The following is a 16,413-nucleotide window of genomic DNA, read 5'->3' as shown; positions in this document are numbered from 1 at the left end:
GGCATTATAGAGATGAGGAGATATCAGAAACAACAATAACAATGCCCCAAATAACAATTTAAACAGGCCGTTATGTGTCTGGCTTCCAGTGTGTGCTAGAGGTGCTTTCTCTCGTTTTTAATGTGAAGCCTCACGTTAACTAAAGAGCTGGGCACTCGTTTTGAAGTAAGACTATTTCAGTTTAACCATGTTAAGAGAGCTGTCCAACATTTCACCCTGAGCAAGTGGCTTGAAACCCAGGCAGTCTAAAATAAATCCAGAGCCTCCCTTCACTCCTAACCACAATTCTACATGGGTTTTAGGAAATAGTATTCGAAAAGAAGACATAAAAGAAAATAATAAAAAATAAAGGTAGAAGGTTTGAAGATGATGATAACATATCATTCATTCATGAGGGAAAGTGATGGAAGGAAAACATAATCACCAACAAATATGTAAAAATATGTAATGAGATTGCTAAGGGGAGAACAATCAATCATTCTCACCGTAGAAAATGAAAAGAAATGATCTTTTAGCACTATAGAAATAGAGTGAGGTAACAGACATAACTCAGAGGTTATAAAATATCACAGTGGAAAGGAACATCCTTGAATCAAAACCTGTCATTTTTCAAGTGGGGGAATTGAGGTTCAAAGAGGAAGGGTGACATTTCCAAAGTCACTGACTGAGTTCACTGAATCTGGGGCTCTGGTAGCTCAGTTCCTAATTTGTACCATTTTGGCCTTAAGATTACTAATGTAAAACTCTGGAGGGACCAGTGTTTTTGTGTATATCTCATTTGTGTGTGTGGGGGGGGTGTTTACATGCTTGAATGACCTATCAATTAAATATGATCCAATTAGCAATAGCAGAGCCAAAACCATGTTCATAGGCAGTAGAAGATATGAAGACCATGGTTCGGAGATGTATTAAAGCAAACCACAGTGCAAACTTGGACTTTGAAATCAAGATCCTGAGAAAAGAGCTAAGTGAAGTTTCTTAGATAAATATTGGTAGAAAATTTAATTAACATAACAAAGCAGCTTCATCTTTCTTTTTTCCTTTTCTTATCCTTTGTTTTATGTCATTTCCCAGAGCTAAGAAGTCTGCTGAAGAAAAGAAAAAACAAAACAGAAAAAGTCAGTTTAGTACAATCCATTCTTCTCTTTTTTTTTTTTTTTTTTGACAGAGAAAGTTAGAGGGACAGATAGGAACAAACAGATAGTAAGGGAGAGAGATGAGAAGCATCAATTCTTTTTTTTTTTTTTTTGTATTTTTCTGAAGCTGGAAACGGGAAGAGACAGTCAGACAGATTCCCGCATGCACCCGACCGGGATCCACCCATCACGCCCACCAGGGGGCGACGCTCTGCCCACCAGGGGGCAATGCTCTGCCCCTCCGGGGCGTCGCTCTGTTGTGACCAGAGCCACTCTAGCGCCTGGGGCAGAGGCCAAGGAGCCATCCCCAGCGCCGGGCCATCTTTGCTCCAATGGAGCCTCGCTGTGGGAGGGGAAGAGAGAGACAGAGAGGAAGGAGAGGGGGAGGGGTGGAGAAGCAAATGGGCACTTCTCCTGTGTGCCCTGGCCGGGAATCAAACCTGGGACTTCTGCACGCCAGGCTGACGCTCTACCACTGAGCCAACCGGCCAGGGCGAGAAGCATCAATTCTTCATTGCAGCACCTTACTTGTTCACTGATTGCTTTCTCATATGTGTCTTGATGGTGACAGGGGTGGGTCACAGAAGAGCAAGTGACCCCTTGCTCAAGCCAGCAACCTTGGGCTCAAGCCAGCGACCTTGGGCTTCAAGCCAGTGACCACGGGGTCATGTCTATGATCCCACTCTGAAGCCAGTGACTCTGCACTCAAGCTGCTGAGCCCACGCTCAAGCTGGCAACCTCAGGGTTTCAAACCTGGGTCCTCTGCATCCCAGTTCAATCCTAGGTCCACTGTGCCACTGCCTGGTCAGGCAAGCAGGATCCATTCTTAATTTCATGCTTTCTCCTATGATCATTGCATTCTTTGCTAAGATTTTACAAAATCTTTAAAATCACTATTTTTAAAAAATACATATTTTTCCCCAGAAGCTTCATTTTCTCCTCAGTTTTCAGAATCAGGATATGCTCTGAGGTGTTTGGATTATATTCTGTTGAGAATGCTTGTGACAGATGCTAACCCCACACAACGGATTGAGCTTCAGAAGATTGTATTTTTCACTACAGTCCCGGATCCAGTGTCTCCTGGGACATCGTTACACCTCTTACTGTCTTCCCCACTTAGCCCAGCATGCACCTCCCCGTGGGGCGGGAAGCCTCAGAGAAACAGTCTTCCAACGGCAGTCAGAAACACTCAGGGCCCCGTCTTTCCACATGCCTCAGATTTGGCACTTAATATTTTTTTCTTGAATTAAAAACAACAACAGCAAAAATGTTATTTTTATAAATCACCATTCATTTGCAATATCCGTATGAGCAGAAGCATTGTTAAGAATAAAAACATTGGTCCTGGCCAGTGAGCTCAGTGGGTAGTGTTGGCCCTGTGTGCAGATGTCCCAGGTTCAACCCCCAGTGAAGGCACACGGAAAAGCAACCACCTGCTTCTCTCGCCCTCCCTCTCCCTCTTCCCCTTGCACAGTCAGTGGCTCTGTTGGTCTGAATGTTGGCTGCAGGTGCTGAGGATATAGCTCAGCTGATTCGAGCATCGGCCCCAGACAGGGGTTTCCAGGTAGGAGTCTGTCTCACTATCTCTCCTCTTCAAAAGCAATGAATATAAACATCAGCAAAATATAAAAAAAATGGTCACTTGAATCTTACATGTCTGTACTAGGAAAATTGTTGTAAAGAAGCATTTGAGATACAACTTTATTTTTCTAAGCCACAGAAGAGAGTTCATTTGAGCTGCTTAAATACAAAGTATCACACCTAATTGGATCAAAACAGAAGTTACATTTGAGAATATTATTTAAATGAAGTTTAAAATAAACAAGAAAGCTTTTTGCAAGTTGGCTATAAGCATAAGAATTTTCTATCCTGTTGCTACAGTGCAATTTTTGCTTTTTAAATCCAAGTGCCCCCAGTTCAGGAATATTTGGGGACCTGAAATGTGAATTACCTTGGTGGCAGTACTGGCCTGCCTGGAAGCTGGTCCCCAGCCTGAGCTCAATCCCAGTTCTGTTTTTTTTTACTGATTATACATCCTTAGACAAGTTTCTTTAACTCTATGAATTTCAGTTTTGATATTCATAAAATGGACCGACTACATATGATTACTGGAAGGACTTAAATGACCGAATGTATATAAAATGTCTGGTGCTGAGTGACAGAAGAGCTCAATAAAATTAAATAGTTTATATATAATTATCAGATGATTAATAATTAGTAGTTAACATTGAAATGGGAATCTGTATCTCCCAGTAGGTCAAGTGGTTGACCATGGGTCACTCTTTCCAGTCACTCCACTTTGGGAATTTATGACCAAAACAGTTATGGTTACTTTACTTTAAATGCTTATGTCAAGTGGATTGTTGGAAGAAGATAATTGACATATGCCCATGGTCCATCAAGAGTAATTCCCTACCCACCCATCTTAGACATTTCCAACTGCACTCAGATGAGAAGCAGAGGAATTCTTCAATACAAAGCCTCAGAGGACCTATGTTGTAATGAAGGTGTGGGGGGATGTGGGGTAATTGTCACAGCTACTCTGCCTTTGTAGCACAAAAGTCCTCCCCCATAGATAATAAGTAAAAGAGGAGCTGTATTCCTGAACAACCTTATTTAAAATACCAGGCAGTAGTAAAGATTTGGTGAAATTATGTAAGAAAAGAGAGGTGAGCTGACAGAAAAGGTGAGATCAATCATTAGCGTAGTGTGGGCCAAAGATGTGGAGAATTCTGTAAGCCTGATCAAGTGAAAAGGGTTTAATGAGGATATACTCTTTATTCAATCCTATGCTAGGCATTGTGGGAAATGTAAAAATAAAGATATTTGAACCATAGTCTGTGTTCTTAGAGATTACAATTTACTTGCGGCCAACTTAGCAGAGACTAGTAGCTATTAGTGGCAATGACCCCAATAGCATATGCTAAAATTTCTCTCTATTATATATATATATATGTGTGAGTTGTTGAGAAAGTTGGGGCAGCATCTCTAACCACAGTGATAAATGCTGAAAGATATATCTTTATTCGGAGGAGTTCAAAATGTTTTTTCAGTATTATTTTATTTATCTCCTTTTGTATTTCAAAAAATATTGAATTAATATTCAGAAAACAAATTCCAGATACATCATTGGGTAAATTAGAGACAAATTCAAATTTTGAATCCGTGACTGCTTTCAAACCAGTTCAAAGCTATTCTTCACTTATACACATACTCTCTTCAATAACATTTGCAATTTTCAGTCATTTACAAAATTGCTCTTGGGGCTTAGAATAGTTAGTTCTAAGATCCACAGTACTTTGAATAATGCTGTACTTGTCTTAAGAACTAATATTCAATAATACTAAAACAGGAAAAATCATTTTCCATAGATGTTTATTTAATGCCCATTTTCAGGTACATGATTACTAAGAAACTGCCAAGTCTGGGTCTGATGAATTGTTACCAAGCTTTCTCTGAGAAATGTTTGCAAGTACTTTATAACCTGAGCATCTCTCATAAATAATTAAATACCAATTTGTGCTTTTATTCATCATAAGTTCTTAAAATACAAAAACACCTGACAATTGAATAACATCTACTCCTCTGAAATGTAATACATTTATTTTTTCTAGCTTACCACCAAGATGTAGTCTGAATTGCATGAATTATTTTGAAAGAATAAATATGAAGATTTTATATCTATATTTTAATTATAGCCACATATCCTTAATCACATGGCTATATCATTCAAATAAAACTATTACAGTGTTAAATACATCATCTGCTATTGGTTATTTAATAGTTCAGCTATGCGTTTTTTCAAATTTTAGTATTTATTCATTAATAAAGTTGACCTTTTAAGGAATATTTCTGGATTTAACTCAGTAGGCATTAGCAATACATTTAATTGCAAAGTTTTCTTGAAACATAACTCTAAAATTGTGGGAAAAAGTCAAAACTTTAGAACAAGTGGCTAATGATTTTAATTCTCTTGGTATTTGCTGCAGTATCATTAATCATGATAGAGTCATTTGATACTAATATGGGTGTAATCGCTAATTCTGCAGAGATTCAGCAGTAATTTAGTAACAATTACTGTCCACTTATTATAAAGTGATGCCAAAAACCCTAATGCAATTATTTTAATGCATTTTGGTCACAGTATACAATAGCCTTCAAGTTTGCAGATGTTGCAAAAACTTTAGATTGATGTGGCTGATTAAAAACACATTACACTGGAAATGTTTTTACTTGAGGTGTTTATGATGGTTTTCCACCAGGCACTCCTCATTCCATTTGTGAAATAGTTCTAATCTGCCTTAGTGCTTTTCTTGGATGTATTTCTTTCCCTGAGTATTTGCTTTGGAGAAAGCAAATTGTGTGTGTGTGTTTTTTCCTTAAGTGTATGCAACTTTTGAAGAGGGTGTAATAGAAAGATTGCCAAAAGCCAATGACTTTTCAGGTGACTGCCTGCGTGGAGGTTTTGCTGGGATGAGAGAGTGAGCTGCCTCCCTCGATTACAGGGTTCACCCACATATAGAAAATGTGCTCATTACTAATCAGAAACCTCCAACCACTCTAGCTCTGGCAAGTCCCCTGATAAGTTGTTCTCAGTGCCGTGTGCTTCACAACATGTGTTAGTTGATCTTTATATCATAGATCCCTGTTAGTCAATAGGGCAGGATGAGTTCATGATTCTGCCCTGCCTCTGTGAGGCCAGACCATGTGACCACAGGGTGAGGTAGGAGACCATTATTGTTATATCATTTGTGTCCTTGACTCAATTGCCTCCTTTCTAAGAGGCAATTCCCATACTGTTGTAACAGCTCAGCAAATGTTCAGGGAACTTCCACTTTTCTTTCTTCTTGGATCCTGTTCACAGTAGAGGATCTGATAATCAAGTGAGAAAGGTGGGAAGTTGGGCCTGGTGCCCAGTTAAATTTGTGCTATTACAGAGGGTGCATAGGACTCATACTAGGGGACAAGTACAATCAGCTAGAGGTAAGTATTATAAAGACTCTGCCTTTGCCTTAGACAAATGGTTATTAAGACACTTCTTAAGAAACATGTTCTAAACATTATTTAACTATTCAGCCTCCTAACTATCATGATATTGGCACATTGCTAGATAACACTGTTACCTTGTTATCTTTGGAGCAAGGTGTCTTCATGCATTAGCATCTAGTATCAACGAAATGCTATGCCCTCCTAGGCTGGCGCAGTCTCCCTCCCGGTACTTACCTTACTCCAGTTTCATTCCCAACACCTAGGTGAGGTTTACTTGTGGAACATAAACTTGACGTAGTATTAATGTAGCTATTCTACAAATAGGAAGCTGTATCCCTCAATCTTAAAATAATCCCCTAAAACATTATATTTAAAAGTCAAATCAAAATGCCTTGTGGTTATCTAGAATTTTACATCAAGTTTGCTAAACTTCTTTAGTTTTCGGTTGGCTCATATTAGGTTGGGTGTATCTTGTCCTGGCTAACCACTTTTATTATAATTCATTTCTAGAAATATGTAGGTCAAGTGATATATGATGGTATTATACACTGATAAGTAGGAGCATAAATTGGTAGTCACTCTATGGGTAATTTTGCAGCATCTGTTAAAGTTTACACTGTGCCTATCCCATGACTAAATAATTCTGCTGCTTAATGTTCACCCCAGAGTGACTCCCGCACCATGTTCACAAAGGGGCACACGAAGGGATAATACACATGGCAGCTTTGTTTGTATGATTGAACCTTATAAAATTGCTAATGTTTGAGCAATTTGGGTTCATTGACATGACAATTTAATTTGTTTAATAATTGGGAAAAAATTTCTCATTGGCAGGAGAATGGATAAACTGTAATGTTCATTATGTATTCACGGTGTGCCTAGTATAATGTTATCTATTGTTGCATAACAAACTACTCCAAAGCTCAGTGGCTTAAACAACAGTGATTTAGTACTTCTCACAATTTTGGGGGCTGTAGGGGCTTAGCTGAGTGGTTCTTCTCCTCTACATGGTATCACCGGAGATTACCTGGAGCTTGGTTTGGGACTGGCTGGGTCCCTATCTCTTTTCCCTCTCTCTCTCCTCTCCTTCTCTCTCCCTTTCCTCTCTCTTCTCCTTTCTCCTCCTTTCCCTTTCCCTCCCCCTCTTCCCCTCCTCACATGGTGGTTTACTTTGAACTTTTTATGCTACTTGGATCCCAAAAGGGCAAAGGCAGAAGCTTCAAAGCCTCTCAAGACCAGAACTCAAGAGTTCTACAATATCCTTTTCACGAGAATTTATTGGTCAAAACCCATCATAAGGCAAGTCTGGGTTTGTATAGTGATGGCACAAATTGTTGGTAGCCATCTTTGGAAATTATTTACCATGTATGTTATGGAATATGATGGAATATGTGAATTAATTTGCATATATTTATAAGACATATTCGTGAATAAAAACAAAACATAGAATAATATGTGATGTTGGTTTTCTATTTCTGTGGAACCAGTTAACCACAAACTTAATGGCTTAGAACAACCCCTAGTTATCATCTCACACTTTTATGGATCAGAAGTCTGAGTGGACTTATCTGGGCTCTCTACCTAGGGTCTCAGAAGGCTAAAATAAAAATGTCAGCCGGCTAGGGTTTTTTTTCTTTTTAAAAGTTTTTTTTAAATGTTTATTTTACTGATTTTAGAGAGAGAGAAAGAGGGAGGGAGAGAGAGAGAGAGACAGGGACACCAGTCTGTCTCTGTATACCAGGGACTGAGTGGCAACCTCTGCACTGTGGGACAAGGCTCCAGCCAGCTGAGCAGCCCAGCCAGGGCAGCAGGCTGGGTTCTTCTCTGGATGCTCTGGGAAAGAATCTGTTCCCAAGCTCATTCACATTGTTGGCAGAATTTAACTCCTTTTGGTTGTAGGACTGGAGTCCTGTTTCCTTGCTGGTTGTCGTTAGGGAGTACACTCAGCTTCTAGAAGCCATCAGCATTCCTTGATCACTTTCATTTTCAAAGCCAGCAAAGATGCATCAAACTTTTTTCATGCTTTGTATCTCTCTGATTTCCCTTCTGTTACTACCTAGAGAAAACTCTGCTTTTAAAGGGCATGTGTAATTAGATTAGGTCCACTCAAATAATCTCTTTTAATTAACTTAAAATCAGTTCATTAACAACTTTAATTATATTTGCAAAGTTCCTTTTGCCACATAACATAATCAGGATGTGATATCTCATATTCACACTTTCTGGGGAATAGTCGGGAAATCTTAGAGGAACATTTTAGCATTCTACTTACATGTGTAAACACACAGATAACACCCAACACAGTACCAAATGCATATGACTATACAAAGAAAGGTACCTAAAAAAAAAAAAAAAAGTGAAGTATACATAGAAAGTTTACTAAATTACCTACAGTAGTTATCTCTGGGGAGTAGACCCAAAATTTGAAAGGCAGGTGGCAATTAGCCTTAATAGGAATGTTTTAATTCCTTAACATAGAAATTCTGTTCCTGCATTAATATAGTTAGAAAGTGAAATAACGTGTTAAAGTAGGATTTGAGGGACACTCTTTCCCTCGCTATCTAGAACTGGCTGTGGCTGCACCAGTGCATTGTGATACCCCCGTCTCTCAGCGCTGTCTTCGCATGGTTGTCATCATATTAAAATCTCCCACATGAGTTGGCAAAAAAACCCTGCCCCCAAGCTCCCTAAGTGTTCTGCAACCAAGCTAGAGCATCCTTGCATCCCTAAGAATTGAAACACCAAGACACTCAAACGTTCTGCAGTCTGGCAGGCGAACGCCTCACGCTTGCCATGCAGAGTCCCAAGGCCTGCACCCCGTTCAGGCGAGTGCCCTCTTTCTCCTCAGACGGGGTTCTTCTACCTCGCTGGTTACTCTGTATTGTAAACACTACTTGTTGCCTAGTCTATGTTTTAGAAGTATGAATTTGGAAGGTAGCACCTTTCACAGGCATCTTTCCCTTCTCTATCAAATGGTAGATGAGCAGGAACGAAAACTATTTTCTTTGCAAACCCTAAATGGGGACGTGTCCTGCCTCCTCTGATTAACTGTACCTGAAACCACTGCAGATATTGTTATATGTTCTCTCCTTTATCATTTAGAAGGAAGAAAGTGAACACTGCATTTCCATAAAAAATAAATTTTCTGCTTTAGTGAGAAAAGGTTGAATACATCATTAGATGTCATGATGTTTGCTTATAAAAACCTCACAGACAGAAAGGTTTGTTTCCTTGTTTCCACAGCAAGTAAAATAATATCTTATTGACTTTGATTTTTGCTCAGAAATCATTGCTAGATATCAAGCTTCCTAAATAGTAAACTTGGGCGAGTTCAGGCCACCCTAAGCGGTGTGCAGGCATGGCTATTCCAAAATGGAGTGACTTTTGCACTTAAAGTTAACCCATGGAATCCAACTCCTGAGTCATCTGCAGGGAAAATAAGGTCCTCCATACACAGAATAAAAGTCTGTAGTTTGTCAGGACTCTATAAGCAAAACACTGTTAGGTTTTTGCTTTTCATTGAATGGAGTGATTTATTGTCAGCCTTCACTAAAGCCAGTATGAACCATAGTAATAGCTAATATTTATACAATTCCCAGGTACTCTGCTAAGCATTTAACCTGCAGCAAAAACTTGATGAGAAAGGGATTATTATTGTTTCAATTTGACAGATGAGGAAATTAAGGCACAGAGTTCTCGAGTAAATTAACCAAAGTCATATAACTAGAAAGAGGCAGGGACTACAATAAAAACCCAAAATCCATCTGGCATCTAAGCCCCTCTGTGAGGTACTGTCTTGCTCAGATCACACTAGTTCACAGTTTCCTAGAGTTGAGCCCCTGAATTCCTATGATTCTGTGGTTGCCATCTTATTAGCCAGTGGCAGGCATTGGTTTATAGAAATGATGTGACCATGGCCTGACCTGTGGTGGCACAGTGGATAAAGCGTCGACCTGGAAATGCTGAGGTCGCCGGTTCGAAACCCTGGGCTTGCCTGGTCAAGGCACATATGGGAGTTGATGCTTCCTGCTCCTCCCCCCGTCTCTCTCTCCTCTCTCTGTCTCTCTCTCTCTCTCTCTCTGTCTCTCTCTCTCCCTCTCTCTCTCCTCTCTAAAATGAATAAATAAAATAAAAAAAAATGATGTGACCTTCACCAGTTGGCTCAGTGGTAGAGCGTTGGCCTGGTGTGTGTATGTCCTGGGTTCGATTCCTGGTCAGGGCACACAGGAGAAGCAACCATCTGTTTCTCCACCCCTGCCCTCCTCCTTTTCTCTCTCTCTCTCTCTCTCTCTCTCTCTCTCTCTTCTTTTCCCACAGCCATGGCTCCATTGGTCCGAGCAAGTTGGCCCACCGGCACTGAGGATGAGGCCATGGCCACCTCGGGTGCTAAAAATAGCTCCATACCGAGCAATGGCCCCAGACAGGCAGAGCATCTCTTGGTGGGGAGCTGATGGGTGGATTCTGGTCGGGCCAATGCAGGAATCTGTCTCTCACTTTAAAAATAAATAAGTAAAATATTTATAGAAATGATGTAACTAAGGCAAAACTGAGTGAGATGACACATTATGAAAAACATGGGCTAAACTGTAAAATATGCCAGTAGTTTACTTGGCTTTTATCTTAGTTTCTTTAAAACAACAGAAATTTACTCTCTCATGGTTTTGGAGGCTAGATGTCCGATATCAGGATGTCAGCAGGATTGTGCTCCCTCTAAAAGTTCTAGGAAAGAATTCGTCCTTGTTTTTTTATAGCTCCTGGTGTTCGCCAGCAATCCTTGGCATTTCTTGACTTGTAGCTGCATCACTTCACTTCTTCCTCCATCATCACGTGGCCTTCTCCCCACGGTGTGTGTGTCTCCATGTGTCCAAATCCTCTCTCTTTATGAAGACACCCCCTAAGCATGGCATTTCCAACCCACCATAACCATGATGATCTCATTTAAATTTGACTATACCTGCAACGATTCTATTTCCAAATAAAGTCACATCCACTGGGTCAGGGTAGATATGAATTTTTGGGGACACAATTCAACCCATTTAAATTGGCCAAGAATTGTGTTCAAATACTAAATCAGAGGTTCGAGTGATGAAAGCACTGACAAGATATTTTAAATACAGTGTGTAAAGGAGTCGACTCATTCAAACATTGCTTTATTTTGATGCTGCTGTGAGGCTGAATGGCAAGTGCTTTTTTTAAGAAAAAAATCTTTAAATGGCTATATTTAAATATCCATTCATAAAATATTTATATCCACATTTCTCCCTGCTGGACACCATGTGAGGCTATAAAGAAAAGCAACGTTGAGTGAATGCACCCAGAGGTCCTTCTTTCAAGGAGCTTGCGTACTTGTGGGGAAATGCACAAGAATCACAGGAGTGAATGTCTAGCTTTAAAGTCAGATGTGTGCTCTGCAGAATGGAAAACACTTCTATTTCAGATTATGTAAAGAAATCTAAAGGTTCCCATGTGGAATAAAAGCTTAGTTGAAGTGTTAGTTTCCTTTGGTTTCTGTAACAAATGACTATAGACCTGGTGGTTTTAATAAAGAGATTTATTTTCTCACATTTCTGTAAATCAGAAATTCAAAATCATTGTGTCTACAGGGCTGTCCTCCTTTCTATTCCGGGGAAACTCTGTTCTTTGCCTTTTTTTTAAGCCTCTGGTGGCTGCCAGCAATCTTTGACTTGTAGCCCCCTATCGAATCCCTGCCTTTAGAGTCACATTGCTCTTCTCCTTCTCTGTGTCTCTCCTCTTTTGCTTCTCTTAAATCTTCCTTTGTCTTTCTTATACAGATCCTTGTCATTGGATTTAGGATTGACCTGAATAATCTGGGGTTACCTCCTCATATTAAGAACTTTAACAGCTTCAAAGCCTCTACCCCCCGCCCTCCAAATAAGGTAACATTCACAGGTTCCAGGGATGTGATTTAGGTATATTTTCAGGGGTCGTTTCTTTACCCCACCACACCTGGGATGGCTGATAGTAAGGCATGTGGATGATTCAAAGATATAGGGAAAACTAGAAGGCAAAATAGTAGCGATTTCGGCTCTTCCACAAAGCAATGGTCTTAATTACGAAAGTACTACCTATTAAGTGATGTTTTTAAAACAACTGGGGCTTTAATTTTATCTACATTATCATAGGTGTGCTATTGGGTTTTAATGTGTAGATGCTGGGAAATCTAGAAGTCCTTTATGTGCCATAAATAGGCCTGAAAAAGAATTGCCTCTGATTCTGCTGGATGGTCATATATCTACAAGTAGATGTCTAGAACCTAAGTCTATTTTACACATACATACAAAATATACTTTTCATACCGTGAATATACTGATCATTTTCCCCAGAATGCACTTGTTTTATAAAGTGAGGGTACTTTATTCAGAGCTTGACAAGAGTTTCCACCATTTTGTAGACTGTTGCACCGGCAGGATCATTGTACCACCCTGGGTAACGCTTCTCTTTTCAACAGAGCTACATCTGTAGTTGCCACACACAAGTATGTAATAGAGGAGATGGGAGACTTGGATGAAGACACAAAATCAAACATTATTAAATTACAGTCGTCTCTTGCCATACCGTGGTTCACGTTTTGCGGTCTCACTGTATCACAGATTTTTAAATTGTATATATCTAATTTTGTATTGCGAATTTTTCGCTTTATTGTGGAATTGTGTGGTATATAGGTATTTTTATATATTTATTATTTTAATTATTTTTATGGTAAAATAAGCATTTTCTAGCTAAAAAATTGAAAACAAATCTAAAAATATATAAAAAATATTAATAGAATATTAAATCAAAATAAAGCCATATATATATATATATATATATATATATATATATATATATATATATATAATAAAATGAAATAAGGTCACTAGTTCGGGGATTTTCATCTATCAAAGAGGTTCTGGAATCTAACCCCCACAATAGATGAGGGACCACTGTAGTAGAGACAAGTGAAGTTCATTAGAGCTCATTGAATTTTATTATTAAAACTTCTTTTAAAAATATTTTCTATTTTTGCCATGAATTTTATATGTGTATGTATAATTTGTGTGTATGTGGGGGTATGTAAATAATTTTGGTAGCCCTCATAAGAAAGCTTTCGTATGAAAAGTACTTATAAATCAATTACTTATTTTGTTTTTCTATATTTTTTAAATCTTATTCTGTCCCAAGGGGTCACCACACAGTCGTTTTCAGCTTCTTGAATCACTCTTTCACATTTACATGTATCCTTTATTTCCTGTGGACTATTGAAGACTGTTGTCCAAAGTGTTTTAAATACTGATGATGGAATGTAGACCTCAACAAGTGGTAGGATTTTAGGATCAGAGACATTTTCTTTTTTTGGAGAGAGGCAGGGAGAGAGAGACAGGACATGGAGCCGCTCCTGTGTGTGCCCTGACTCGGGAATCGAACCCGCAACCTCCACGCTCCAGGACGATGCTCTAACCTACTGAGCTGTCTGGCCGGGGCCCAGAGATATTTGTTATGGAATTTATCATGACTCTATTGCATGTTATACAAGGTAAAATGTTGACACTCATTTATAAATAACGTTCAGGTCATCTGTGAGGCACACTCTCTCCATTTTGGCAGCCTATAATTTGTCTCAGCATACTATCTAATGAAGGCTGATTTTCTCTATTTCCAATCATTTACAAATAAATCTGACTTATTATTTATCTAAACTTTAGTTGGTATTTTATTGTCAACTTCTACTACTGTTTTTGTGTATTCTTGTACTTCCTATATAGGATGTTAAAAGTGATTTTACTTCTTTTAAATCTAAAATTATTTATTGTAATTATAGGTTGTTGCAAATTTCTGTATTCCACTAGAGCCTTTCTCAATACATATTATTTTAATACAAATAACTTTTCATTTATTTCTCCTTTGTATTACAGTCAGGGTATCCTATTGATTTTTTTTCTTAGAATAATGTTGTGGGTAAGTTATATTATCTGTTAATTTCATTTCAGGATAGTAAAGGAGTACTATATAACATTTGTTATAAGATGAAATATTGCATTGGGTAGCACAGAAAACCATTACCGTAAATAATATGACACAGTTTAAAATGTGAGAACACATATGTGTTAATCAGCCGCAGAAGCAGCATTCTCTCTGCATGGTGAGAGGAGGAGGCGTGGTCAGGAAGGGAAAAGGAGAATTAGGAGAGGGCAGGGAGCGCCTGCGTGGACAGGGTTGCCAGGGACCTCGAGCTTCATTTGTGAAGAAGAGATCTGGGAGCTCTTGGGCAGAAAAGGCAATCCTACTCTATGCTTGGGGGACCACTGAGGCTGGAAAGTATGAGAGAGAACAAGGACTCAATGCTGGAGTCCCCAGAAATGCCCACCCCCCGAGGCTTCTGAAAACTATGAAGAGGTGTGCTTTATCAGGAGGTTATATTGAGTTCAAGTCCCCGTGAGTCAAGGAGAGTGATGTCGCTTCTATAAAGCTACAGAAGAAGGCAGGGTAGGATTTTACAGCAGGTTTTCCTCCAGTCTTAAGGCATGAACTTTAATTATCTTCATTTCAGCCTGTGCATTTGGCATTCTAGGAACCGAAGGCTTAATGCTTCCTTAACAGATCAAAGCAAAAAATATTCTATAGTTAACCTTGAAATTGGGGAAGAAAACTTTTAAAAAAGCAACAGGATTCTCATACAAACAAATGAACAGACCTGGGCTTTTGATAGCGAGATGAAAATTAAGAGGAGGCATGTTTAAAGGAGGTTATGGTAAAGAGAAATAGAGTCCTTAAAATATTTACGAACATGTGTTTACGTATTTGGTAGTCTTAGTGGACTCTCTCCCACTAGAATGGCATCTTCATGAGGAAAAGGACCATAGTTGTTTTACTGAAAATATGTACCTGGAACAGAGTACTTGCTCTATAAGTATTTGCTGACAGAAGGAATGACTTGGCTGGCAGCTCTCAAACATCTACATTAAACATCTGTGTATTACCATGCCGGGTTTTAATTATGTTGTGCTGTTATAAGAATTATTAATATGGAAAATAATGATTAGTTCCAGTTGCATGGGATTTTCATTGTAAAATGTTTGCATAGCTATTAACAGCAGAGATGTACATCAAGCCCCACTGTCAAAATAAATGGCTTACACACTCTGAGGCAAATATGTTTGGGGGAAATAGCCAAGCAAAATGTTTGTGTAGCAGAGCCTCTATCCTGTTAGAATACAGATTAGATCACTAAGAAGCAACACATTTCATCTACTCATCAGTGTTTGCATACAATGAAATCTATTAATTGAATGAGTGTGGAGAACACTGATACACCATCTCACTCCATCAAAGGATTATTTCTCTGTCTTTATCAATAAATTCTGCCTTAATTCCTAAGGATTGATCAGAAAGAGAAACAGTGAATTTTTTTGTAGACTGCTCTTTCTGGTTTTTGCCTTGCTTTATCACTGACTTTGTACATTTCAACAGTAACTTCATTTAGTTATAAAGTGCCCCCATAGGGGTGACACGTTAGGTCTGAATTCATTTACAAGAGAAATGAAGGCAAATAGGTAAGAAAGTTCAAGCAACCTCTCTTACTATCAGAAAGAATACTAAATAGAACTGGGCATCAGATAATAAAGCAGTTTGTTTATCCAGACTTTTAATTAAACTCAGAGATTAATAGATTTCAAGATGAGGTATTTTAACAAGTTATAAGGCTGAGAATTCTCCTTGGTTCCACCTCTTCAGCATCTGTAGAATCATCTCAGAGCTCTTTCTCCCTCCCAGTACTCCCAATCCTCCCACAGATCCAGTTTCTTTTTAGTACTCATTGCCTAGGCTGACACATACAGGAAAAGTTGGTTAACGTATTCTTACATCATTATAAAACCTATGTGATCTTTCCATGTGTTGTTTTTGAGAAAAATTAAGCAAAACAATGTAAATAATGGATCTCAATTTGTCCTGTGGTGTTTTGCTTGACTTCAAAAGGAAAATGGGATAGATCTGGACATCAACTAAAAATTGGAGTTTATCCAAATACTCCTTCCATCAGAATGAAACCCTCTCAAACCCTGGGAGTTTCTCTGGCTACAACTGTATGCCGAAAGGGTGGCAGCACCTGGCATTTAGTGTGGCTCAGTAGAGGACAGAATGGCCAAAGAGGACTTCAGGAGACCTTCTAGTTTGTCTCCATCCTCTTGCAGATGAAGGCTTTGAACCAGAGCTGTGAAGTGATCTAAAGTCACACAGAAGTGATAATTCTTCAATAAGAAGCTGAGAGAAGAAGGTTTTGGTAGGAATC

At 38.9% G+C, this 16,413-nt stretch overlaps 1 protein-coding gene across 1 annotated transcript in view; it reads left to right on the top strand.

The window, feature by feature from the left end:
- NCKAP5 (NCK associated protein 5) overlaps positions 1-16,413 on the top strand; it is a 1,041,554-nt gene that overhangs the window by 555,970 nt on the left and 469,171 nt on the right. The gene's annotated exons all lie outside the window — the stretch shown is intronic.

The sequence above is a fragment of the Saccopteryx leptura genome, chromosome 7 (genome assembly GCF_036850995.1).
Source record: "Saccopteryx leptura isolate mSacLep1 chromosome 7, mSacLep1_pri_phased_curated, whole genome shotgun sequence".
Lineage (NCBI taxonomy): Eukaryota > Metazoa > Chordata > Mammalia > Chiroptera > Emballonuridae > Saccopteryx > Saccopteryx leptura.
This window is presented reverse-complemented; position numbering and strand designations above follow the sequence as displayed.